Source organism: Nipponia nippon, unplaced genomic scaffold (assembly GCF_047370975.1).
Source record: "Nipponia nippon isolate SJK-2023a ecotype South Korea unplaced genomic scaffold, ASM4737097v1 scaffold_4, whole genome shotgun sequence".
Lineage (NCBI taxonomy): Eukaryota > Metazoa > Chordata > Aves > Pelecaniformes > Threskiornithidae > Nipponia > Nipponia nippon.
In genome coordinates, this window is record NW_028262358.1 from 6,001,678 (window position 1) to 6,026,592 (window position 24,915).

General features: G+C 38.2%; 1 protein-coding gene across 5 annotated transcripts in view; it reads left to right on the forward strand.

Moving 5' to 3' along the window:
• Positions 1–24,915, forward strand: part of PLCB4 (phospholipase C beta 4) — a 208,890-nt gene that overhangs the window by 12,236 nt on the left and 171,739 nt on the right. For all 5 annotated transcript variants that reach the window (XM_087775128.1, XM_087775126.1, XM_087775127.1 and 2 more), the window contains exon 2: positions 8,747–8,806. The gene's annotated coding sequence lies outside the window, so the exon portion shown is untranslated. The remainder of the gene's footprint in view (positions 1–8,746; positions 8,807–24,915) is intronic.

Below are 24,915 nucleotides of genomic sequence, written 5' to 3' on the forward strand. Positions count from 1 at the left end.
CCTAGCCCCCTCCCCCCCTCCCTGTATCTTTTGGGCATAGGCATATCTGGCTGTAATGGACTTTTTAAAATTAGATTTCTTTGTCCTAAACCAGGACTTGGGTTAAATACAGTACGACACACGTGCACGCCCCCCCCCAGTGTTCTGATTATGGTATTTTTTTCAATACCTGTCTTAAATGTCATGATAATGCCTGACATGAAGGCTCATTGTGTCGTGAACAATGAGATACACAACAGCCTTCAGCAGTGCACATCAGAACAATGTGCATACTTCCAGCTTAGCCCTTAAAGTATGAACTAAAGTACAGCACAATGTAAATGTCAATTCAGGAATGTTAGGTAGGTTTGGTATGATCCCTTAAGAATTCGTTCTTCATGTCCTAAATTGCAAGGTTTCTGGGGCAGGAACTATCCTTGCATTATTTATTTTATAGCATTTATTACAATGCAGCCTTTTTTTTTTTTTCTTTTCTTTTTGTAACCTGATTGGTACCCATTCGCTGATACCTCAGATGAGATAATAAACTGCAACACGGTGCTTTTAATTAGAGTATATATACACACTATTTTATGCTAGTGAAAAAGAAATGGCATCCATGTTGTTCAGTTCAACATGCCGAAGTGTCTAAAGGTATAAAGCAGCTTTAAGAATGATTATGACAATTTTGTATCTTTTTATATTCCAATTGTTGAGAATTTTTTAGCATGATAAGAGGGCTTTACAGAAGCCTGCAGTGTATGTGTTAGCAACAGGGATTCTGGTAAATTACTTCTTGACCTTGACTTGCAAATCAAAATGTAGCAAATCAGGGGCATGGACATACTATACCAGGACAAACTCCCAGGAGTGCAGCTTAATGTATGGAGCAAGGCATTGCTCATACTGCTTAGATTAACATGTCATGCAGTATTAGAGGGCATTGTTTTTAATACCTTTGTTAAGGAACAGATCCAGTTTTGATTTATAGCCCAGCAGTAGCAAAGTTCCATTCTTTTCAGTTTTAGAAGTATAGTCTGATACAGGATATTTATCAAGCAGTCTTTTTTCATATAATCTTTGACACCAGTCTTCCAGCAAAAATGTAAATGTGCTTCTTAGTGTTATTTCTAGGTATGAGGATTCCCTGTGTAAACCCTTAAGTCAGAGCATAACTCAGGAGTGTGGTGGGTTTTTTTTGGCAACTGTGTTGTGATAGTCTGAATCAGCAAAGCTTGCTTAAAGGGACACTCTCAAGTCAAAACCATATATATGTATAAAAAAATAGGGTTTTTTCAATGAACTGAAATAGCTGCAGATGTCAGGCCTACCACTGAACATCTCTGTTAGTTTTAAAACTAATTTACATGGGTTGTGTTGTTTCTGTTTCCTCCCTCTTTCTTTTAGTTCTGTGAAAGGCAGTGAAGAACAAACCCTGAACAAACTTGACTGCATAGCTGGATGAGAAAAGAAATAGAAGAGACTAGGCAGAAATTGCAATCTAATATACAGAGCATAGATCTGGAAAGCTGTTTCAGCTATGCTGAAAACTATTTGACACTTTGCAGTCTTACAACACTTAGTGATCTCATAGTGGTTCTGGAAGCTTTTTCTAGGCGTTGTACATACTTGTTAAAAATGCTCCTTCCCTCAAAGAATTTGTAACACCAGTATAGGAGGAGCCTAGAACTGAACGTAATTTTTAGTATATAGGCAACAGAATGTAAGTGTGAAACAATCCTAATTACATGTGGTAAAGATCAGCCTTAAAATTCAAGCTGTGTGTTTTAATAGTTTTCGGTCAAGCGGGACTTCAAAGTTATTGCCTTTCCTTTTAAGTGTAAGTTTTTACATTGGGCAACCTAGCCCAGACTAGTACTGGCTACCATCGTCAGAGATTTGTTTCAATAAAGCCTGTAGCATGGGGCCCAGGAAGCTTGCACAATGACGCTCTGTAAACCTCTGGTGCAGATGTGTAATGCTTTGATCTGCTTACTGGACAAATAAAAAAATGAAGCGATGTCTCCCACTTTTTTGTTTGGGAGAAACTAGTGGACAGGAAATCTGGCTAGCCGTATCAGATTTTGCCCCAAGAAATTGCATCACTTTTAAAAAAGAGGCATTGTACTTGCAGCTTAATGTTTAAACTCAGTGTCAAAACGTTATGGCAGAATAATGCAAACTGATAATGCAAATGGTTTTCTTGGGTGGATTTCAACTCCCGTGCTAGTATCTGGTAGAATGTATTTACTTTCTTGCATTGAAATACCATGCTATTTCCATCACAATAATGCCACTTTTAGCTAGCTGGTTGCAGCCAGATTCAGAGATAGTAATCAAAATTGTTTTGAAATGTATCTCTGTTTTATTACAGTGTAAGTTCTTCTTTTATACTTCATATATTCAGTGACTAAACATGTTTACTTTGAACAGGGTATGTGTTCTAGGTGGGTAGAAGCAAAATAAAAGTGTGTTTAAGCCAGTTGTAATTTAATTTCAGCTCTGTGCATTTTGTTGAGATGAGAAAAGCTGCTGGCATTTGGGCCTTGCAGTCCATTATGAAGTGACTACCAGTCAGATTCTCCTATGGAATTAAAACAAAATGGAAAGCAGAGTGAGAAAGAGGAAGAGATATTTGTATGAATTAAAAGTCTATGGCCTGTGGTTTGCCATCCTCTGTTGCTTTGGTTGATAATGTCTGGTTATGTAAACTTCTTCCCACCACTTTCTTCTTGAACTTGCAGCAAAGCAGTTTTGTTGTGGTGTAACATCTGCTAGCATAAAAATGGTTGTAAATATACTGCTGCATCTTCACTGTGCAGCCCAGTAGGAAGGAAAGAAGGGATGGAAGGGAGTGTTCTCTAGGAGCACAGATGGCTTTAGTAATTAATAATGTTTTGTAAAATAGTTAAAAAAAAAAAATTAAAACTGAATATGACAGCTTTTTCGTACAGTCCCTTTTTTGGCAGAGTGCATCTGTTTGGCACATTTAGAAGAGTTTGCTCTCATTAAACTTTCCTGGAGGAACATACTTGATATGAACAGGTACGTACCTTCCCATGTGTTATGGGACAAAGAGGTTTGGATAAAATGGCATGCCCGTTCTGTGTTATTTTGCACTGTGCGGTGTACCTTGTATTATAACTGATATGTAATTATCTCAGTAAATATTCAAGGGGAGATATAATGCTGCTTAATTCCTTTGTCTTGCTGTTACGAAGGATCAGGATAACAAAAGCATACATCAGAACATGCTATGTTGGAGTTGCTGGCATACATTTCAAAACACGAATGACAAGAAACAAGCTCCCCGTTTCTGGAACACGGGGCACATCCGAAAAAAGAATGACTGAGCTGCAATAGGATTTCTGTGATGATGCTGAGCATTCCCTGGAGACCTTAGATGATTGCATTTTATCTTAGTGATTTAAAGTGCTGGCAGCTGGTGGCTTGTTGGCCTGAAAGGAGTATCCATCCTCTTCCCATCTTCTCACCTGCTGCATGTTCCCCAGTGCCTGCACTGGCTGCCCAGGCTGCACATTGGAGTCTGGGATTGCCCCTTCCTTCCTGTTTTCTTTGGATACGGTGAGACGCCACTAAACTTTACACTTAGTTGGAGTGCAATTTTTTATGAAAATAATTAATTCCATTGGCCCAAGCAGAGTAAAAGCATTTACCCGTAATTGAGCTGGATTCTTTGTAATGCCATAAGTGAAGTCTTGGATTGTTAATGCTTTCATCAGCAGTGAGCAATTTCGTAGATTGAAAACCTTTTAAACTACAGCACAATAATATTGGTTCCAGACAATTGCTATAGGTGACTGTAAAAATAGAGTACTTCCCCCTGCCTAAAAAAACCACATGACCTTCCTAAAACATAGGTAAAACTACCTGCAGGAACTTTAGGGTAGTATATTGTAGTTACATCCAAGATACCCTGAAATTCTGTGACTCAAATTGCAGATTGTGTCTCTTAGGCCTATTACATTTGCACGCTGATAAGAGTTTGTGGTACTGTTCTTACATTGCACAAATGCTGCTGCTGTTTATGGCTTGGCTTAAATTATGTGGTTTTATCATATAAATATAATTCATTCACTGTAGGAAGGGTCTGAAAGATTTTATTACTTCCAAATAATTTTGGAGAGTGTACTTAACTATTTGATTGATATCCTTTTCATAAAGTATAATTTCTAGGCTCCAAATTATTTGCAGTCTCTGTGGAAATAGTCTGCCTGTTTCAGGAATTCAGTGTGCTGATTCTTGATCAGCAAACACCAAGAAGTACTTCTACTTTTCAGTTTAGCTATGTGCACCCTGATCCTGAGTCGAGAACTCTCTTGACTCATGACTGCATGTCTGGAGTCAGATGTAGGACTAGGACTTAAGTGTGTATTGTCTGTGGCACTAGCAGCAGGTTGCGTACTTTCTTTCTTTAATAAGTTTCTGACTTAATTCAGTGAAGCTAAATGTCAACAGTCCTTAATAAAACCATGTGGTTTATGAATGTGATTTGCATCATGGTGTTCCTTTGGCAGAAATGGATGAAATGTTGTTTGTTTTTTTTTTTTTTTACTGTTTCTGAAGTTACTGACCAATAATTGTGTTTAATTGTGTATTTAGCTGCTTCTTTTGTCTGTGTCCATGAATCATACTGTCCAGTTTTTATTTACTTGGGAACAGCCAGCCATATGCCCCGTAGTCAGTGCCATCCAGGTCAGTATCAGTGAAGAAAAGGTGCAGAGTTATCTGGCAACTGAAGAGACTGCTGATTTTGTGGATCAGTATGTGAAATGTTCCAGAAAGATATGCCAGAGGCTCAAATTATGTAATGCTTTGAGCAGGAAGCCACCGAATTGTGTGTAGAGTGTGTCACCAGCGACAGACTGATGTCCCTGGCAAGGCTCCACTCCAGGAAGGAGCTGAGGTTTCCCAAAGGCTTCACATGAGAATGAACAATTTGACAGCACGGCCCTTGCTAGAACAGCTTGGCCCATTGAAGGCAGGACCTGGCAGTTCACAGCTCTGCTGCCTGCTGTTAGGAGGCAGGGTGCTGACATAACATTGTTTTGGTAAGGGTGGTTTCCTGCCCACAAGTGTGTACCAGCTGGCATCAGCTTATTAAAGACCTAGTGTTAGAGTGAGAGTGATTTTTTTTTTTTTTTTTTTTTCCCCCAGTATTTTTGGTTTTATGTATTTGTGGGTGTTTGTGGTTTTTTTTGCGTGTGGGTTTTTCCCCCCCCCCCCCCCCCCCCCCCCAGATCCTAATACAAAGTAAGAAAGGACCTTTTTAGAAACTACCTGTCCAGATTGGTGTGTAGCGAATTTAGGTCTGCAAAACGTTAAAAATTGCGTGTCTAGAAACAATAAGCAGATAAACCATGGTTGATGTTCCTTTCTGGCACAACATGAGTGAAGGATTGGTAGGTAATGACTGTTTCAGAATAGGATATATTGATGGATTAAAACTGTCATGTGTAAATTAAGATTCTAATGGTCTTTTCTAAATTGGGTACTTGTACTTCACTTTTAATTAGAATCAGGCAAAAGGTCCTTATTGGAATTCTAAAGTTTCAGTCTCCTAGTGGGTAACTCAAGGAAGTGCACTTCTTCCTTCGCCAAGTGTCCATAGATGGGAAACAGTTATAGATTTCTAGCAATGCGTTCTTGTCAGGTCATTTTCCCTGATCATGTCAGAGAATGACAGGTGAAAAAGAAACTTGTATGTTAGATCCCTGTTGATGAAAACTTGTTTCTGCTTAAGGAAAAAAAAAATAAAATCTGTTGAAAAGACCAGAGTCTCGATGAAGGCTGTCCATCCTTTTGAAGGATCATTGTGATTTACCTGGGGGTTTTGAGAACTTAAGTCCTTTCCTAGTAGGTTACTAGGGGGTTAAGTCACATGAAGAGAGAGAGGGACGGAGGCAACCCATATGCTATATTTAAGGTGACAGGAATGTTCAGGTGACTAGTCAAGAAACAAGTCTTGCTTTGCTGAACAAACAGTTAAGAAATTTGTGTTATGGCCAATGATGAACATTGGACACTTCAGAATTTGATGCCTCAACACCTGGTTAGGTGTTTAGTTGCAACTGAGATCCTGTGGTGTCTGGTTAGGTGTTCAGGAAGTGAGGAACATAAAATTAATGATCCTTTGCAAAAAAGTTGGTATCAAGGTACTTAAGACAGCTTATTTACCTCTTTTTAAAAGTTATTTGTTTGTTTATTTCTTTGGAACAGGAGAGAAATGGAAATTATAGGTTTTTTCTGTTTTAGGCTTTACAGCCAGCTGTGGAACAAAGGATAAACCTGAGGCTGCAGCTGCTCTCCATTTCCCCGTCAGTAGTTAGGTTACTGTGCATTACGGATTGCTCAGTGTTTCTGCCTCTGTAACTGAGACTTGACTCTGGCTCTAAGTGTTTCCCTCAAAGAATTTACAGTCTTGCTAAAAGGGCCATTGGAGATTTTGAACACAAACAAGCTTCTGAAGAAATACTTAACTGGTGAAAAGGAAAAGATTTTTGGTATTTGCATAACTAAAAAGAAACTGATTTTTTTCATTAAATTTATGAGATTGTACTCATCTGTTTACATGGAACATGAGAAATTTCAGAGCCCAATGGCAATTTTGCCCAGAAAGCTGTAAACGATTAAAACCAGTTAAGAAGCAGATTCTGTTTCTGTTACGTGCATTAGGTATGGTATGATGCTACTGATTTCAGTGGAGCTGTGCTGGATTTTACGCTGATGTAACCATGTTGAAATTTGACCACAAGCTGCAAGAGAAAAAAAAAAATCTGAGGTGTATCTATCATTGCAGACTAATAGAGTAGCTTGTATGCTTGAAAATATTTTTGTAATGTCTTTGTTTTTGTGACAGAAACATGTTTTGAATAGTGAGTTTATTTTAGCATTAAATTGGCTTTAGTTGACCTCAGAAGTAAGTGTAAGGACATTTTTGTGTGCAGTTGTGAGGTGGTGGAGACCCAGCGATACCTTGTCATGTCATTATGAGTTTCTGAGGCCAGCCTGAAAGTTCACTAGCAAAATGAGAGAGTTTGAGGCATTTAAAAAAAAAAAAAAAAAAATCAAACAAAGGCACTGTGTAGTCTCTTACTCGAAGAGCACGCTGTCAATATTTAATGAGAACAAAGTACCTAGCCATCATCCTCTTAGACTTGCTGTTTATGTTTTGGACTGTTTTAATGGAAGTTTTTGGCAACTTTTGGAGAATTAAACAGACCAAGAAAGTATTTTCTTTAACTGCTCTCATTGCTGTAATTGTGATTGCTGTGGTTCTTAGTCCCTCTAGTATGCTGCTTGGGGTGTTTTATGCACCATGAAGTGTTCAAGGCAAACGCTAGACCTACAACGCGCTCTGTCCTCTCTTGGCTGAGACACTTGTTTGCTGGAACCTCTCCGTTTCTAATCTTGCTGAGGCTTTTTTTTTCCCTTTCTCTTCTTCTGTACCTCATAAAACTTAAAAGGTATCAGGTCAGATTTAATCCTGAGTATGTGTGTAGTGAGTGCTCTCAATTTTAGGCTTCGGTTTATTTTACGTTAAAGGAAAAAAGGTGAAGCTTAATGAAAGAGAGAAAATTACAGCTTCTGTCCTAATGTGCAGGAGCTCTTTACAGAGTTTCATTTGAAAGAGCTACAGTTAATTTCATATTATTTTCAATGCTGAACACAGTTGTTTTTTTCTTTTAAAACATCTTCTCTTACAATGCATCGATTTCTAACCTAAATTTGGATTTTACTTCATTTTTGAACACTTTTGTCCTTTTCGTTCTGTTTTCTGTGAATCTGCTGCTTTGCTTGTTGAGTGGCTATTGTGCTCATGTCCATTTTAAGCTCTCATACAAATGACTTAGATATAGAAATCAATTGGTTTTGTGCATTTTAAAGAAGCGGGGAAAAAAGCAACAACAGTAAAGCAGTTGGTATTATTGATACAGGTGTGACAGCCACAGGATCTGTGCAAGCGCTTCCTCAGAGGAGGCTTTGGAAGAGGTCAGATTTTCTTTGAAGTACTCCACTTTATCATGCACAGAGTATATTGCAGAAGATGAAAATCCTAGAATGTCACTAGGATTTTGCTGTGACCCTATCGCTGCCCTGATGTCTGGAGCTGAGGGAACAGTGTGAACCCCTTTACCCACTTGTGCTCCCCAGAAGCACAGATGTGTCGAATGCCCCTGTGCTGCCAACCCCTTCCCCACAGAAATAGAAGGGGTAAAGACAGAAGTAGTGGACATCAGTGAATTAGTTGATGCTATCATCCTTCTGAAGTGTTGGCAAAAGCAATGGGGGAAGTATGTTTTAACACTAATAACGATGGTGTAATTTACTTTTTACCCAAAGCTGGGATGAGAAATAGTCCTGATTATATACCTCAGAATGAAATGCATTTTTTTGCTCTGCTCCTGACACACTGCTCCATTCTTGGTCTCTGTTGTGTAGGGTTGCTTTCTAGTTTTAAATGCTTGGAAGAATGGATACCACGTGCTAGTTTCACCTGCAGTTATGATGCTTTTGCTTAGATAACAAAGACAGAAGGGAATCTCAAAATAAAATGAACTTCAAACAAAAACTCACTGAGTGTGCAATCTTCATGCTTGCTATAGTGTACATATTCTGATCCATAAGAAGAAATTATTTCTGGCGGAAAAAGAAGGTCTTGGAAGTAGTTCTCTGTGGTTTTATTAGGTAATTAAATATTACTATACACAATTAAGGCTTTTCTTTTTTGCTTTTCTTTTTTTAGGGACAGGAAGACATTCTCTACAATGGAAATTTCTACAGAGTAATTTCTGATTTTCAAAAGGTATGTGTTTTTCTGTTCTTTTAACATTTTAATTTGGATTTTTTACTAGATTATTTACTGCAGGTTTAAAATACAGTTTAATGTTTCAATGCTGTGCTGTCCATATTAGTAGAATTAGTAGAATGAGAAATGTATTCTGAAAAAAGAACAGTTGGGGTTTAGGAGAGGAGAGAAGTTATTAGAAATTTAGGTTATAACTGCAAATTCAGAGTATGCTGTGCTCTCCTGAAAACCACACACCCTGACACTAAGAAAGAAGTGTGTGTGTGTGAGGATCAGTGACATAGACAGATGGGGGTATTCGAGGTCCTCAGTGGCCTCATCTCTTTGTAGTAGCCTAACGTTCTGGGAAGTAATTCTTCTGAGTAAGAAACTGATCTTTTGTTTCCCCCCACCTCAGGCCTGACTAAAGTACAGCGATAATGTAGAGCCACTCTTAAAACAGCTGCAAAGGCAATTTAAGACGCTGTGATTCCAGCAGATTCTTCTCACCTCAAATTTGTGAAAAACAATTTTTTTTTTTTTTTTAATACTCAGGGTTGGGTCACTTGCACACAAACTTACGTTCACTTTGTATGTACTCCTAGTCTGAGTGTAGTTTTACGTTTCCCACTGGCATCAAGGGTTCTTACCCTGTTGGCTTCTGCTGTCTGAAAGCTACTTTACCTCCAGAAGCACCAAATTGGCACAAAATTCCTGAGTGAGACCTCAACCTTGCCCTGTTGGGCAAGCCATTCAGTTTAGCTTAAATGAGTTCTTTGATGCCTGTCCTTACTGCGTAGGAGCAGAGCACTGCACATGCAAGTAGAGCGTAGAACTTCATTCACTGCTCTTTCTACTGAAATTTTTGTAGTAGGGTATGAATTGGTTTACCGTCAGTAGCTATTGCATTTGAGCATCTTGCATGCTTTCAAAACAACACTCTATGTAATAGAGGGAAAAGCCACTACGTATGGAGTTCGGTGAAGGAAGTAGGGATGTTGCTTTTCATTTTGCACTTGGACCCTTTTTTAACCATTTAAACATAGCATAAGGATATGCTGTCGGTTTTGCACAATATCTTGAAAGTCAAAGACTTCAAAAACTTATAGAACAAAGGAAAAGCAAATTCCAGAACTTTAGAATTTACATCGAATAAATACAAAGAGAATTTGGCTCAATAACAAAACAAAAGCAAAACAAGAATAGCCCCAGGCAGTCACCATTTGTACAGACAGTTTTAGGGTCTGTGAGCAGCGTACCGTAGTTAATACTATTACACAGAAGTTTTTTGGGTAGCAAGCATGCCAAAACATCATATTATTAAAGATTAAGTGAGACCATCGTGCATTATTGTCTGTTTCATTACAGTGTGATTCTAGACAGTATTTCTTCAGGAGATGAGGTCAGCCAGTGTGTCCTTACAGGTTTATTCTATTTACATAGTGGTGGGAGGACGAGGGTGTGCAAATGGGAGATGTTGCCTTTATCATAACACATCATTACCTATAATCATGCTCCCTTTAATGCCATCAGGAGCTATAGGAACTTTGACCCCTTTCCTACTCGGAAAGAGATTGAGCTGAAGAGAGAACTAGCCAAAGAAAATTTTTTTAATCAGCTATGGTTTCTAACACTGTTGGAAGGAAGGAGTGCTGACTGCCTGTCGAAGTCTATAATGTGAAGCTGCGCATAATGTTCGCTGGGCATTCCTGACTGGAATAATAATTAAAACAATGTACTGATTATCACAGTTACCTCATTGATTTTATTCATCACCACTTTTTAGCTGATTTTTATGGAGGTGAAATAAGATCCCTGTGGTATTTTTACAAGTTAGAATTGCAGATTTTTTTTGTAAATTAAAGGATAGAGTCAGATTATTTGGCATGTGTATTTTTGATGAAATTACCTGTGCTCTTGTGTGGGTACTCGTGTATCACTGTATCTCTCAGATGGGGAGCTAAGAGCAGCATTCACCCCAGCCTCATTATCAACCCCAAAGGGGTTTTTAGTCATCACTGTTATCTTGTGTTCAGTAAGAGCCAGTTATGTGCTGCCTGTGTTAATCCTATTTACGTGATTGTGTACTTTGTCATTAAAAAAAAAGAAGTAATTTACATTAAAAATATGAGGAAAGGTCTCAGTGTCTGATTTGAGTACAGCCCAGCCTTGTGGAAAAGAGAGTCTGCTAATAATTCTGTTCAGGATTCAGCAGCACACTGGAGCAGTCACTGGTTGACTCTGTTTATCCTGTAGGCAGGCAATAGTTGAATCAGATTATGATGAAGGAACACTGATGTTTTTCTCCAACTGCTGTCTGACTCCCCCCTGCCTTGAAAAAGTTGAAATGCCTTCCTGACTGAATGAAGGTGAAGGGAGAAATACAAATTACAGCAATTGCCAAAGATACGTTGAACTGTAAAGAAATTAAAGATTCCCACTATTAAAACACTGTCCATTGATGAGGTTTAAAGATGTTATTGAGTAACTGGATCCTCAGCCCAGAGTTTATGAGCACCTAATGGACTACTGGCTAGAATCACAAAAGGAGGGCAGGAATACTAGGAGCTAGCGTGTCAGGTCTATTTATCTGCGTGTATGACTTACTTTTGTTTCTCTTTACCTGTTTCTGTATGTTCTGCAGCTGTGCAGTCTGTATTTAGTTTTTATATTAAAAAGAAGTTCGCTTCGTATTTATCTTACTTTTATAGTTTCATTAAGGAGAATATCAGGGTACTGGCAGATTCCTTCAGGGTAGCAGTTCTTACGGCTCTAGGTAATGAAACAGGCTTGAAGAGAGATACTCTCAACTGTGTCCTTCCAGGGCATGTAAATGGTGTTTGTCCACCCTGCTGTATATTCCAGATTCACACCTGTTCATCAAGGGGTCTGTGTGCTCTGATGGACCCTGGCAGGGTGGGGGCAAAGGGCAGAGCAGTTGAACCTCAAGGTTGATATAGGATAGGAGTGAAATGATGCAACTTTGTCTTATATTCAAGAAGATTATTAACACTTAATCATACCATTGCTGAAGTTTTTCCTTCCCTTTGTGGCTACAAAATAGAAGGCTCGCTACTGGCTCTTCTAAAACCTAGGTTCTGGAGAATATTGAATCTTAACAGAATATGTCTGCTGTGATCTTTATAGCTGAAGCAACTACCGTTTTTGCTTTAACGGTTGAGGGAACACTTGGTAGATTTGCATGACTAAGTTCTTCACATTTCTAGGGCCTCCAAAATAGGGCCATATAGCCACACACATCTTCTTGTAGCTGTGAAAGTACTGCAAGTGCAAACACAAATCCCGTTAATGTGGTGCTGCTCACACCAACATACTTGTCAGAATTATCTACTGTAATTTCTAATGTAACACTGCTTACTTGCTTTACTTGAAAAGACCAAACTCCGATGAACTTCCCTCTGTGTAATCTTTCTGCTACATCACAGGGATATTTTGCACTTGTTTTCCTTACTCCAGTGTGGATCTACACTAACTCCATTGTCACACCCACTCAGCATATCATAATTAAGGATGGATTTTAGTCCTAAAGTATTTGCTTCCTGGTCATTATATGGGGCATGATAACTGCTCCCAAAATGGAACTGACACTTTAAAAGGGAGAATAAAGAAGAGAACTTGCCCTCTTGTTAGAGACCAGTGCAATTTGCTCAGTTTGCTGTTGTGAAAATAAAGAGGTTTTTAATGCTAGCTTTAGACTGTGTCTCCACCGTGTATCTTCGTATTGTCCCTGATAAGCACAGCAATTAAGATATTTTGTGGGGGTATTTTCCACCTGAACTGCATTTTGTTCTGTAGCATCTATTTTGGCCATGAATGCTACAGCCTATCTGATTCTTCATGCATTCTATTTCTGGCTTCTGGAAATCGAGTTCTTTTAGGTCTGAAAAGTTTTCTGCTGTTCATAAGCAGCATGCATAGCTTGCTTAGGTGGAGTATACACTGAGTTTCTCTTCAGATGGACAATGTTTTTTTAATAAAAGTTCTCTTATTCTTTGCACATTTCTAGGTCAGGAATGCTTAAAATATCTTCTGTCATTAAAACTTGGTGTCAACAGTATAAAACAAAAATAGAGAGGCAAAAGAAAAACAAATGAAGCTTACTGCATCCAGATGAAGCATTGTCTTCCAAACATTCCCTGCTGTTTGTGACCATGTAGTCTTCATACTTTCCTCTGAAAGACTGTTCTGTTTAATAAAGGGTAGACCTTTTTGGTGAGAAAGGTGAGCATGGAAGGAGCAGGAAGTATGTACTGGCGAAGGTCTCAGACTGAGAAAGGTTGATGGTTCAGAGAGAATGGAGAGCTCTGGGAGCTAAAAGCAAGTGATAACAAAAGCATACAGATAATTTATGGCAGTAGTTATCGTCTTCATTGTCAGGTTCCCTGTAGTTTCATGTACATTTAAACTGACGCTTCTGATACAGAAAGTAGTCCCCAGTCTCACTCCCAGCCTCTAATTTCTTGTCACGGGATGCTTGTTCACACCAAGAGCCTGTGTAAGTAACTAGTGAATCAGGTAACTGATCTGGCTGAAAAGTAGACCTGCTAAATAAAATTCTAAAAGGTTCTTTTTCAGCTGAATTGAATTTCATTTGTGCTGGCAGAACAGAACTTAGTGTGGAAAGAATGAGTGACTGGTGGACTTCTGGAGAGGACTCTTGAAGTTCACCAGACTACTGCCTCAAATAGTTCATGTCTCTGAGATGAGAGCTGAATATACTCCATTGTTTCCATGGTAGGTCTGTCTTAAACCACGCCTGAGAAAAAGGGAGGAAACTAATCTTGGCTCCTGTATATTTTGGTTATTTATGATATGAGTTATCTTTGGCTGAGGAAGGTGGTTTTCTTTTGTTTGGGTATTTCTTTAAGTGACTTCCTTGTAAAACTTTCCCCTTAAGATTTATCTGCCGCTCCCCCGGAAGGAAAGACTATTTGCTGTTTTTTGAAAACGTATGGGAGTGTTATATAAGGAACTAAGCTATGGTGTTATTTTACTCAGAATTTATATTTCATCATTGCCCAAAGTTAGAACCTTGTTCTTTTAAAATGTGCAAAGACCTGGTCTTGTATGCAAAAGTGGATAACGTAGGAAGAACTGGTTAGAAAATGAGGCACAAAATGACAGCTCATGTTTTTAGGCCTCAATAAAACCTGCAGAAAGTGGAGTTTTTGCAGACCATTTTGTTCTATGCAGGCTCAGCCTCACTAAGACATATTTGGTTCTTTGTGGTTTCCCCTCTCCCCCATTTTTTTTTTTTTTTCTGGGTTGCTTTCTTCCTTTGTAGTGAATTAAATTGGCTCCAGGAGGAAACCAGCAGACAAGAGTTTGCTCTAACTAACCAGCAGGAGTACATGTCTGGAAATGGAAAGAGGGGTTTAGAAAGGAGTGGAGGAAACTATTCCCTTTCTAGTTTCTCAAACTCAGATGGCATGACTCAGTGTGAAAGCGGAAGAGCAGTGGTAGCAGAGGCAGAGATGGTGAGTGACATTCCCATGTCCCCAAGGGATTCCTTTGCAGACAGGTCAGTGGGATTTTTGCCGTTGACTTCAACTGAGGCCAAGTGTATGAAAAAGAGAAGTGTAAAGTGAAAGAATAAGCAGAACAGTCTGGAAGGCATGGGGAGAGCTGCGAAATAAATGAAGCAAGACAAAAAGTGGGGAATGTAATAATAAAACTGTCAGATATAGGAAATACATATGTGGTGGGGAAGAAAGCACGAGGTCATGTGCACAGCTGAGTTTGGACAATGTTTTATTCATTTCTGACTCTCATCTCCAATCAAAACTATCTGCCAAGCCCTACTATTGATACACCAAGAGCATTTGCCCAGTAGATATTTTCTTTTAAACTGATGTGCCGTCTTATGGCCCATGAATAGTGCATTCATCTTTAGCTCTAATTGTTTTCTGGTGAAGCCAAAAAGAAAATTACTGAATTACTGCCAGAAAATGCATTGTATTTGGAAAGGATTTTTTCTCTTTCCTTCCAGTATTTTCAACTTCTCTAAACACCCGAACTATGGAAAATTTCAGAGGGATGTTTTCTCTAATTACATTTGTGGTCTGGTTTAGAGGAGCAATGCTTGGTTGAGTGTTTAAGTAAACAGATTCTAATCAAAGGCAAAACTCCGCATCATCCAGTGGCTGTCCCAGAACCTGCTTTTGTTCCAGTGTTCATATCTTATCTGTTGTAATTTTGTTGCTCTTAAAATGAGTCTTGCATTAGAGAACAGGGAGTGTGTGCGTGTGTGTGTGTGTGAGAAAGAGAGACAGAGTCTGCCCTGTTGGCAGCTGTTCACCTAAACAAATCCTTTTTGATCGCAGTACCTGTGAAAACTGGAATCTGAGAAGATGGCATGTGCTGTTCCGCATCAGAATGATTTCTTGCAGGCAATGGGAATATCTATGTGGCAAATCACATTTGAATTAAAAACTTCATTTATAATTATTGTGGTTATTATGATTTCTTCTTTCTCTGTGTACATCCTCTTAATCTACTAAGTGTAAATTTTCCAAACATGACAGGTTGCATAAGCCAGAAAAGTAGGAAATAACTCCCAAACGAATTGCTGCCAGATCTTTGAAGCACGTATTGAGTTATTGGATCCGAAACACAATGTGTAAGAGTTGCTTTGCCAAGTTTTGAAAGTTACAGTATGTAGAGCAATGGGACTGCTGTCTAGTTATTTTCTGTAAAACAAAGGGGAACGACAGAGAAATATGGAATGTTGTTTATTGCTTAACGACACACATTCCATTTTTCAGTTGTTTATATTTTTAACTGTTGTTTCTTCTTTTCAAAATTAATAAGACTTGTTAAACATTACAGTGAAAAGCACTGAGTAAATCTATTTAGATTTCGTAACTGCACTTATTGCTGTTTGATCTGTACCAGACTGAAAATCTGGATTGTAAACAAAATCATTATGAGATCTTTTGCAGTCTGGGTTAGCAGTTGGGAGCACTGCTGTAGATGTTACAAGTAATTCTTGTGCTGATCTATAGACTGCTTTTTCAAGATCTGCAGAGTCCTTTTCTCAGGCATTTGTATATTTGGAAGACTTTGGCCAGTTATACTTGTTTTGCAGTGAGCGTTTTTTATAAATGGCCTGACGATCAGAGTCTTCTCATACAAAGGAAGCAGTACTTCACTTACCTCATTAAATCAGATCTAGATGGTCCGATGTGTATATCCAGCTCCTGTTTGTGAGCAAGTGGGTTGCTCAGTCTGACAAAAATTCAGTCATTTTGTTCCTGCTGAGCCTTGAGAAAGCAACCCCATCCTCCCTTCTTTAGAGATCTTATGGGAGGAGAAAAGCTGGTTAACCTAGCTATTAAAATATTTGTGGCTTATATTTCGTTTGAATTCACCTAGGCTGAGCAGCAGGCTTTATGAATTCAGTAAGTCCTTTCCAGCAAGATGGTCATGCATGTCTGCCTCACATTAATACTTTGGTTATTCTGTTCAAGTTATTTCTGAACCTTTCTCTGTGAAAACTAAGTAAATGAGTTCTTAAATTTTGCCTAGTAAGGTGTGTTTTTGCACATGTTGAATGATACATGTAGTCCACTAAGCCATTTCATTCCCTCTCTGAAAGGCAGACCAAATATTCTGTAATACCTGAGTTATAATAAGGGAAGTTTTTGGTTCAGATGAATTGGAGCTTGAGTTTGCTGAATTTGAAGCTGGTGCCCATCATTTCTTTCAAAAAGCAGTTCTGCCTGCATTTCCTCCGAAGGATTCATATCAGACATTGGCATGGTATTTAGCTGTGGCTTTGTTGGAACTAAGCAAGGTGAAATCTTTAATTAGACATAGTGTCTTTTATCAGACCGAATAACATAGTTGTATTTTGTGGGGGGAAAAACAGAAAAACATTTAGGCATACAAGCCCGTCTACAAGTCACTTGGGTCTATCTGCCTGAAAACTAATTGGCTTTTTTCTATTTTTTTTCTATTTTCTATAGTGTTTTCTATTGTCACATAGGATTTGAAATCAGATTTGTCATTATTTTAATACTCTACTTTGCTGTGTTAATCTACAGATGCTGTAAAAATGTAGTAAAATATTTTTACATTCACTTTAATGTCTGTTTCATCTTGTGAAGGTTTGCAAATTGTCAAGAGCGTAAATCGGAATCAGACCCTAAGAACTTACTTCAAAAATTATTATGACTAAAGCAAAGACATTACAGCAAATGCCTTTTAAATATGAGGTAATTTAGCTAAAGCGACACCGTACAGAATGGCTAATCAGTAAGAGCTGGAGCCCATTCTGTGATGGGTGAGCACATGGTTGTGTCCTGAGTATTCCTTAATGGTGTTTAGTTTACTCTTTTACTCTCTAGTATGATTCTGCAGCCTACCAACTCTATCTGTTCATCCAGTGGGATCCAGGGAGAGCTTTAAAAAGCCAGGGCTATCTGTGAAGAGATTGAGTTCGCCATGTCTTCGAAGACTGCGTTTTCTGGAAGGCTTCCCTGTTTCTGTGTGATATGGTTTCACTGCTGTAAAAGATGCTTTGCAAACTAGCTGCCTGAGGCTGGTGTTGCTAAAACGCATTCCTCCTCTGGCATGTCAAATACTCACATAGTAGAGCTGGGCACACTGGGTAGTTGAGGGTGTGTTGGTGGGAAGGTGGTTGTCTTGTCCTCTGTCAAGTTAGCGTGTTCAGGAGTTTTGTCTGGCTGTACCCTCTCTGTCCCTTCTTTTCTTGCTGGTGCACATTAGCTACTGAACCTTGGCAGCAGGTTATACAAGACAGCAGGTGACAGGAGAGCAGGAAAGGATGCTATTGAATCTGCTACCTGTTGTACTTGTGACCTCAGCAGAATGCACCGGAGTCAGTAAGTCAATATTATAAAACCAAACCACATGCTCTTTGACAGTTTATTGCTTATCCTTACATGTGATCCTTGCTGTGCCTTTTTTTTTTTTTTTTTTTTTTTTTTTAAGACTTGTGTCCAGAAGACAAGGGGTTTGTTTCTGTATCTAAGTTTTTTTTTTGCTGGCAGCTGATGCGATGCCAGACTTGATATAAACAATATGAACTTGAGTCAAGTGGTTAAATGTTAAAAGAGCTTCCCACATTTGTTGGTTTACTGCCAGGGAAAGGTGAACGTTCAGCATAAATGCTGTATTTAAACACTAATCAAACATTTATTATTGTTGAATGAATGGCCTGACAAAGATGCAATTGAACTAAAATGTACAGGTTATATTTAATGGAATTGAAAAGGTTTATTAATATTTGAAGAATGGCTTTAATTAGTCTGACTGTTGGTAGGTGTGTTCATTTTCTCAATGTACATCCGGTATAGCGTTTTTCACCAACTTATAATTGGCAGTTTCCCATAGGAAATAATCATTATTGGTATTATAAAAGCACTTTGTATCTATCACATTTGGGAAATGAAAGTTTTGCAAAGGTCAGAATAAAGTGTGCCCCCAATTATGCTAATAACTCATACCACAAATGATCCACTGGAAGGTTTAATAGCTTGGTAGTCCTCTTTAGATTTTCTTAGAACAGGAAGAATTAATATTACATTTTGACACTTTACAGAAAGGTGAAAAAAGAAATCTTCCTTCTCTCCAGCTTTTGAAGTTTGTACCTGAATTTTCTTAGTGACTTGAGGATCTTGAAATGTTGGGTGTGGTTTTTTGTTTTGTTTTGGTGTTTTTTTTGTGGTGTGGTGATTTTTTGTGTGTTTTTTTCAGTGTTGTTTTTTTTTTTTTTAAGAATGCTTTTTAAAAGCGTTTTGTTCCACTTCACTGCGAAGTCAGTATCTTTTTTTAAGGAGCTCAGGGTTGCAAAAGAGACCATGTTTTGACATTTGGAAATGTCTATATGTTTTATTTGGAATTTGACAGTATAGTCTAATAGACTTTCCTTTTGCTGAAGGGAATGTGCTGAAGTCATTTAAAATAATAACCTGTTCAAAAATATTAAAAGTTATTAAAAAAACCCCCAAACTTAGAATTTTAAAGGAAACTACATTTTAATTTTGCTTTTTACCTGTCAGATAAAACTTCCCTTGTTTCCTTTGAGGGATATTGCACATCTGAACTGCACTCTAAAGATTCGAGTAACTAAACCACCCAGAAGTTTTCCAAACATAAGAACAAATCTTCAGGATATAATTACTTAGAAATCATTTGACACTGGATTTTCTCACTTATGTAACATGTCCACCAGACAGATTTCCTTTGAACCAGAAGGTCTGTGTTGCTTGAAACAGCTCTTTCTTTTTGTGATTTTGAGGTTAAAACATTAGTAAAAGGCTAGATGGTATAATTTACTGCTGAGACTGATTATCCTAATATACCCACGGTTACTGTGCATCTACTGAGTTGTTAAAGAACCCATTAAGAGGGCAGGCTGAAAGGTAACATTTGCAAATGTCTCCAAATTGAATTATAAACGTCTCTGGTAAACAAAATGTTTGCTGCACTGTGTCAGTTCCACTTAAAAGTCTGGCTGTATCAGGTATGCGTGTTTTCTAACATACTTTGAAAAAGTCAGAAAAGGCAATGAAATAAATAGCTCAGATTTACTCATCTCCATTTTTTTTCAGTGTAGAAACATTTTTAATTATACGTGTTTTAGTTTAAAATATTCTCCTTTTTTCAGTGAAGTCTTTTCTGTAAGCTTTACTTCAACAGAGATGCAGATGGCTTATTAGTCTTTTTAGAAGAGCTGTAAACGAGGAATATTGACATGGATGGAAATTGAAATAGAGGGTTGTGAGAAATTTGCGTACGCTGGTTTTATAAGCTGCATTAGGAAAGCTGCTGGCTTCTGCTTTACTGAAGGTATTGTTTTGCTTCATGCAGCCATTAGGGTTATAGCAAGATTACCTTCAGAAAATGTCTGTTATAAGAACATTCCTTTATAACAAATTTTCAAAAAGCAGTACTAGCAAGGCCTTTCTCGTGGAAACATTTCTGTATTAACTGCATTCTGGTGCAATCGACTACTCTGTAAATAAAGAGCAGGATGGGAGCAACCTGTAGGTAGGCTTAAACTTGAATCTTGATTATGTCCTCCTGTAAATATTTTTCTGTTTTGGTATTTATTTTTTCATTGTCAATTATGATACATGCTTAACACCGAGTGCAGAGACCTTTAGTCTCTGCTTGCTGTTCATACATAAGTTGTCTCCATAGGCAAATTACTCTTCTTCAGCATGAACACCTCAGTTCTCTGAGGGGACATTATTAATTCCAGTCAAGCCAGTCCTGTTTTTACTTAGAAGATTATTTCTATGCAAACACACATTATCCTGGGCGGAAGGGATAAATGCAAATTTGTCAAACTTGTCTGGTAAAATGCATGCACATGTGATTCAATAAAGGATTCTGGGTTTTGTAGCCTACCTATAAACTGTGTTGTACAGTCCAAAACAAATTTTCCAAAACAAATCCTAAGTTTTAAATATCAGGCACATGACAGAAGATAAAGTTAGGGTCCAAAAGTAGGTTTATTTAGCATATGTAGTGAAATACATGGCAGTATTTACAATTGGCTCGATGCAGCACTCCTTACAGGCGTATTGTTTCATTAAACTTTCAAAACAGTGTATATTTTATTTCATAGCTATATGAACAATTAAATTCTCTGAAATTCTTCTGACTGTCCTAATTATTTTTTTTCATATGAAGCTTGCTAATGCAGGTCTCATTGCTGCTCACTGACAGTGAGTCAGGTATGTCTCTTGATGGTACTTGTGCTTTTAGACCAATGGGGACAAAGTGATCCAGTTTTTCCTTCCTTCCAGGTGCAATTATGGGTCTCAATATAATAAAAATAAAATGATTTAATATCTGCAGAGGTTCATATGGCATATTTTCCATTTATTTTAAGTTTGGAAGCTAAAATATCTTAATTGATAATCCCATAAGGTTTATTTTTTTCCTGAGCTCTCTTTTCTCTCTGAGGTTCTGTATTTTCAGGGTATTGCTAGTTCTGTAAATTTAGCTATCAGACTATTGTAATTTAAGGCCAAATCCTTCTTGCAGCTGAGAGAAAAAATCCAATGGTTTTATTGGAGTAAAGCAGATTTAAGGGGCAGAGCCTGAGTAGTCTTTAATTGTTCTAATCCCTGGACAGCTTTCCAGCCAGGATGCTTCACAGGCACTATAACATTTTGTACCAGTTGAATCTCCCCTGATGTGAAATGTAAAGAATATTTGTTATTCATGGGTTTGCTATATAGCCCGCTAAAATCAGCAGGATTGGTTTTTCTAGTTGCATTAATAGGCTTTAAGAGAGAAGTCATATAGATTTTTGTTGTAGTGGTTTTGTTGTTTTTGTTTCGGTTTCACTTTTTTTGACTCTTCTCTCATGTTTCACTTCCATTTATTTGAATTGGTTGGCAAAACCGTTGATGTGATGGGGTCTTTTCACAAAGTCTTGCAGCTCCTGTGGCAGATTGTGTAGCCTGCACAGCTTTTGATAGCATCAGTGTTTTGGTTGTTGTTTTACAAGTAATACTTTATTTTGGTGCTTAAGTATCTCGTATATACGTGTCCCTGTAAGCATGTTCATCTCTTGTACTAATGTGCTTTTGCTCTCATCTTGTAGTGCCCTGTAAATCTATCAACTGACAGGTCCAGTAGAGACAGCATTGATCTGCAATGCAGGAAGAGGTCAGTTTTGTTCAGTGACTGATTTTTGGATTGCTCGTATCACCTCGTACGCCATTTTTCCACCACTTAAGAATTCTTCAAAGAAATGTGCCCCTCCGTCTGTCAGCAGAGTAGTTAGCACAGTGAAGTTAGATCTCTGCTGGTACCACGATGTACTCTTCCATTTCTGGTACGTCTTGTTGCAGGAACTGTCTTGTTTGAAGTATTCTTGCTCTCAGCTTTCCTGTTTGCATCCCAGTTGCATTAAAAGAAAGCTAGGAAAGCAGAGCATCATAAGAGTATTCTGGTGTGATGATGTGTCAGTCCCAGTGATGATTCTTATTGGCTGAACAATTAGTTAATTTTTTAGGCAGGCAAGAGCTGGTGTTCTCACTGTCCTTGTTGTACTGAGTAATTTCAAAAAGTGGCAAAGTTTTATTTACCGATCAGAAAGCTAATACGACAAGAAAAAAGATGGTAGAACATGGTCGTTGGCAGAAGAGCAATGGGTCAAGGGTTTGTGTGAATTTTAACATGCCAAATTAATATTTCCATTTCTTAGAAGATATGAAGAAATGTATCTCAGAATCTTATTCTGAATTTAGTATGGTTGCAGCTAGTCTTGCTGTTATTTTCTCCACGCAGTTTGTATGATAAGAAATAATTATACTCAGCTTTTTTTTATACCCTGGATCTGCCCTGTAACAGAAAACACTACAAATTGAGGAAGCTGTATCAGGCCTTTTTGTTAGGCAGAGGCTTGTGGAGAATGAGATTTTGTTGCTCTCATGCAACACAATGTGTAAGAGTTGCTTTGCCAAGTTTTGTTGCTCTCCGTGCATGTGCAGAAGGAGAAAGACGTTCGTTCCCTGTGGCTTCTCTAACGAGTCCTAATACAAAAGCTAATCAAGCCAGAAGTTTCTACACGCTGTTGAACTAAGCAAACGGTGTGGCCACTTCTTCCCTATTCTGCTGTTACTGAGACCACACTCAGAGTTAAGAAGCGAATACTGTATTTATTTGCTACTGTAGCAACAGATGAAAATCCTGATCATCTTAACATGAATGGGAATGTTGCTCTTCCAGTTTGGGATGCCAGGATTTCACTAGCTGTGCCTATCTTAGGCATACTGGCTGCAGAAATTAAAACTAATTAATAGTTCATTCTAGGTTAGCATTAGGCTAGTGCTACTAGAACTAGTTCCCAGCCTTGTCATGGATAACGTGCTTTTCATCATGAATGGATTCTTCTCTCTCGCCTTTACTGACCACATCCAATCCACTGCAGCTACATAAATGGTTGTTCAGCCCTTTCTCAGTACAGTGTTTTCCTATAGTGTATTTCAAGTGTATAAATTTGCATTTTTCCGCAGAATTATGGGAAATGTTAACAACAGCTCCTGGGGGTTTGGTAAATTAAAGCATTGTTGCACAATTGTTGAATAACAGGGTAGAGCAAGCATGTAGGTAAACACTTGTTGGAGTTGATGGGGTAGATATGTTGGATCACAGTAGTGACTGTTCAGAGCTAAATTAAAGGACAGAAAAACACAGAATTCCTTCAAAAGTTCAAAGCATCACATGAGTTTGATTCTGGTTTTGTTTCTGAAGATACAAAGAACTATCTACTGCACCTAGAAAAGTAGCAATGAAACAGGGTTTGTTTAGCACTGCAAGCTAAATGGTATAAAAGGGAAACCCATGTATCTTATGACTCTTGATTTTTGTTTTTGTGCTGATATTAAACATACAAATGATTTTAATGTACAGTCTAAACAATGGCACGTACCATTTCGTACAAACAGTGGAGGGAAATATCACTTTCCATTTTTTTTAACTGCTAATGCTTAATCTCTCTTAAAAAGAACTCAAAACAGAACACATCAAACCTAAAATTGAGAGCTTTTTAACCTCTGAATGAGTAGTCTCAAGTCCAGTTTCTGTCTTGCAGGTAAAACTATATATATTTGCTTATGACAGGTAAGGGCTGAAAATGAAACTCAAGCAGCCTCATTGACAGGAGTAATAAATGCTGGTCTGCAAAGACACACTTTATGTATATCATATGAAGAAAGCTGTTATATGAGGAAAACACTGCGTGTGTGTGTGTGTGTATATAGTATATATTAGTTCTCTTTTGTCTGTGCACAACTTCTGCAGGGTTTTGGAGGCAATAATTAAGGAGAATTTGGGGAACCAGAAGGCATAATGCTGAATACTTGAAAGCAAAAATATGTGGAAATTGTAAATAAAGATATTTGAGAAGAGTAAGTGATGCCCAGTTGGACAAGAGGACCTTTTTTAGAGAGGTAGTGTTAAAGGGTATTATGTGGGGAAAAGTAAGACCAGCGGCATGGGTAACTTGCTGAGTGGAAAGGTTAGGGTGAGTCTGAGACAGAGGTCCTGAGGGTGGAGGGCAGCGTGTGATACCTGAATCTTCCACTTCACTGGAAGTGCACACCAGGTGATTTAGCAGGAGGCAGGAACTGTCTTAAAAATGTCTGTTCTTTGGTCCCCAGGTGTGCCCTGTGATACACTGTGCTTGTCACCAATGATCTCTTTTTCTCAAGTCCACAGCATCACAGGCGTGCACGTGTGCTTTCATGTGTGGATAAGGGCCCTGGGGATTTTTGTGATGCTCTTAGCATCTCCTTTGCCCTTCCTTTCTCTTTGCTGACAGATCCTAACACCAGGGGGAGAATGTCAGCTGTTTCTTCTTTCCTCAGTTTCCTCTCTTTCTTCTATAGCAGCAGCTAAGAATAGGATGGGCTCTTTTCACGGAGGCTCCTCAGATACTGGGAGGCTGAAGGGTATTTAGTAATCAAAGAGAAAAAGCTGAAAAGTAATTCCAAACAATCTTTGGCTAATATGCAAGAAAAATGTACTGTGGGCTTAGCTAACAGAAGAAACTGTAGTCAGTCAATTGTTAGCATAAAGGGAGTTTGAATAAGTGACTGATTGTTTCCATAGTATTTCAGTAGTTTCAAGGTATGTAGTCTAAAAAGCTTAATGTGGCATCACTTAAAGTACCCTCTCGTAATGCAGGAGAAGACAAAAGCCTCTTGGAGGCTGACCATAAGGTTTGTTGTACAAATCTAGTTCAGAAAGAAAAGTGGATTTGTCTGACACTATAAAAATCAACTCTGTGTCCTGTAAGCTATTTCCTATTAGGTGTGAATGGAAAATTCTCGATCAGTGGAAGGTAAGGTCAACATAAACACAGCCCGCTCCCTAAATAATTTAATATTGATATGGTGTTTAATTCTGTACTAAACAATAAACAGGGGCAGCCCTTTTTGTTTACATAGAGATTTAAAAATAATTATGTTGCCCTTCATTCTTCTAGGTTTTATTAGAAAAGACATTGAAGACAAATGGAACAGTGACAAAGCTAATAATAGGTCTTTTATGGAATGCAATTTTTTTTTTTTAATTTTATTTTGCCAAACTAGAGCATTTTTACATCCTTGTGCTTT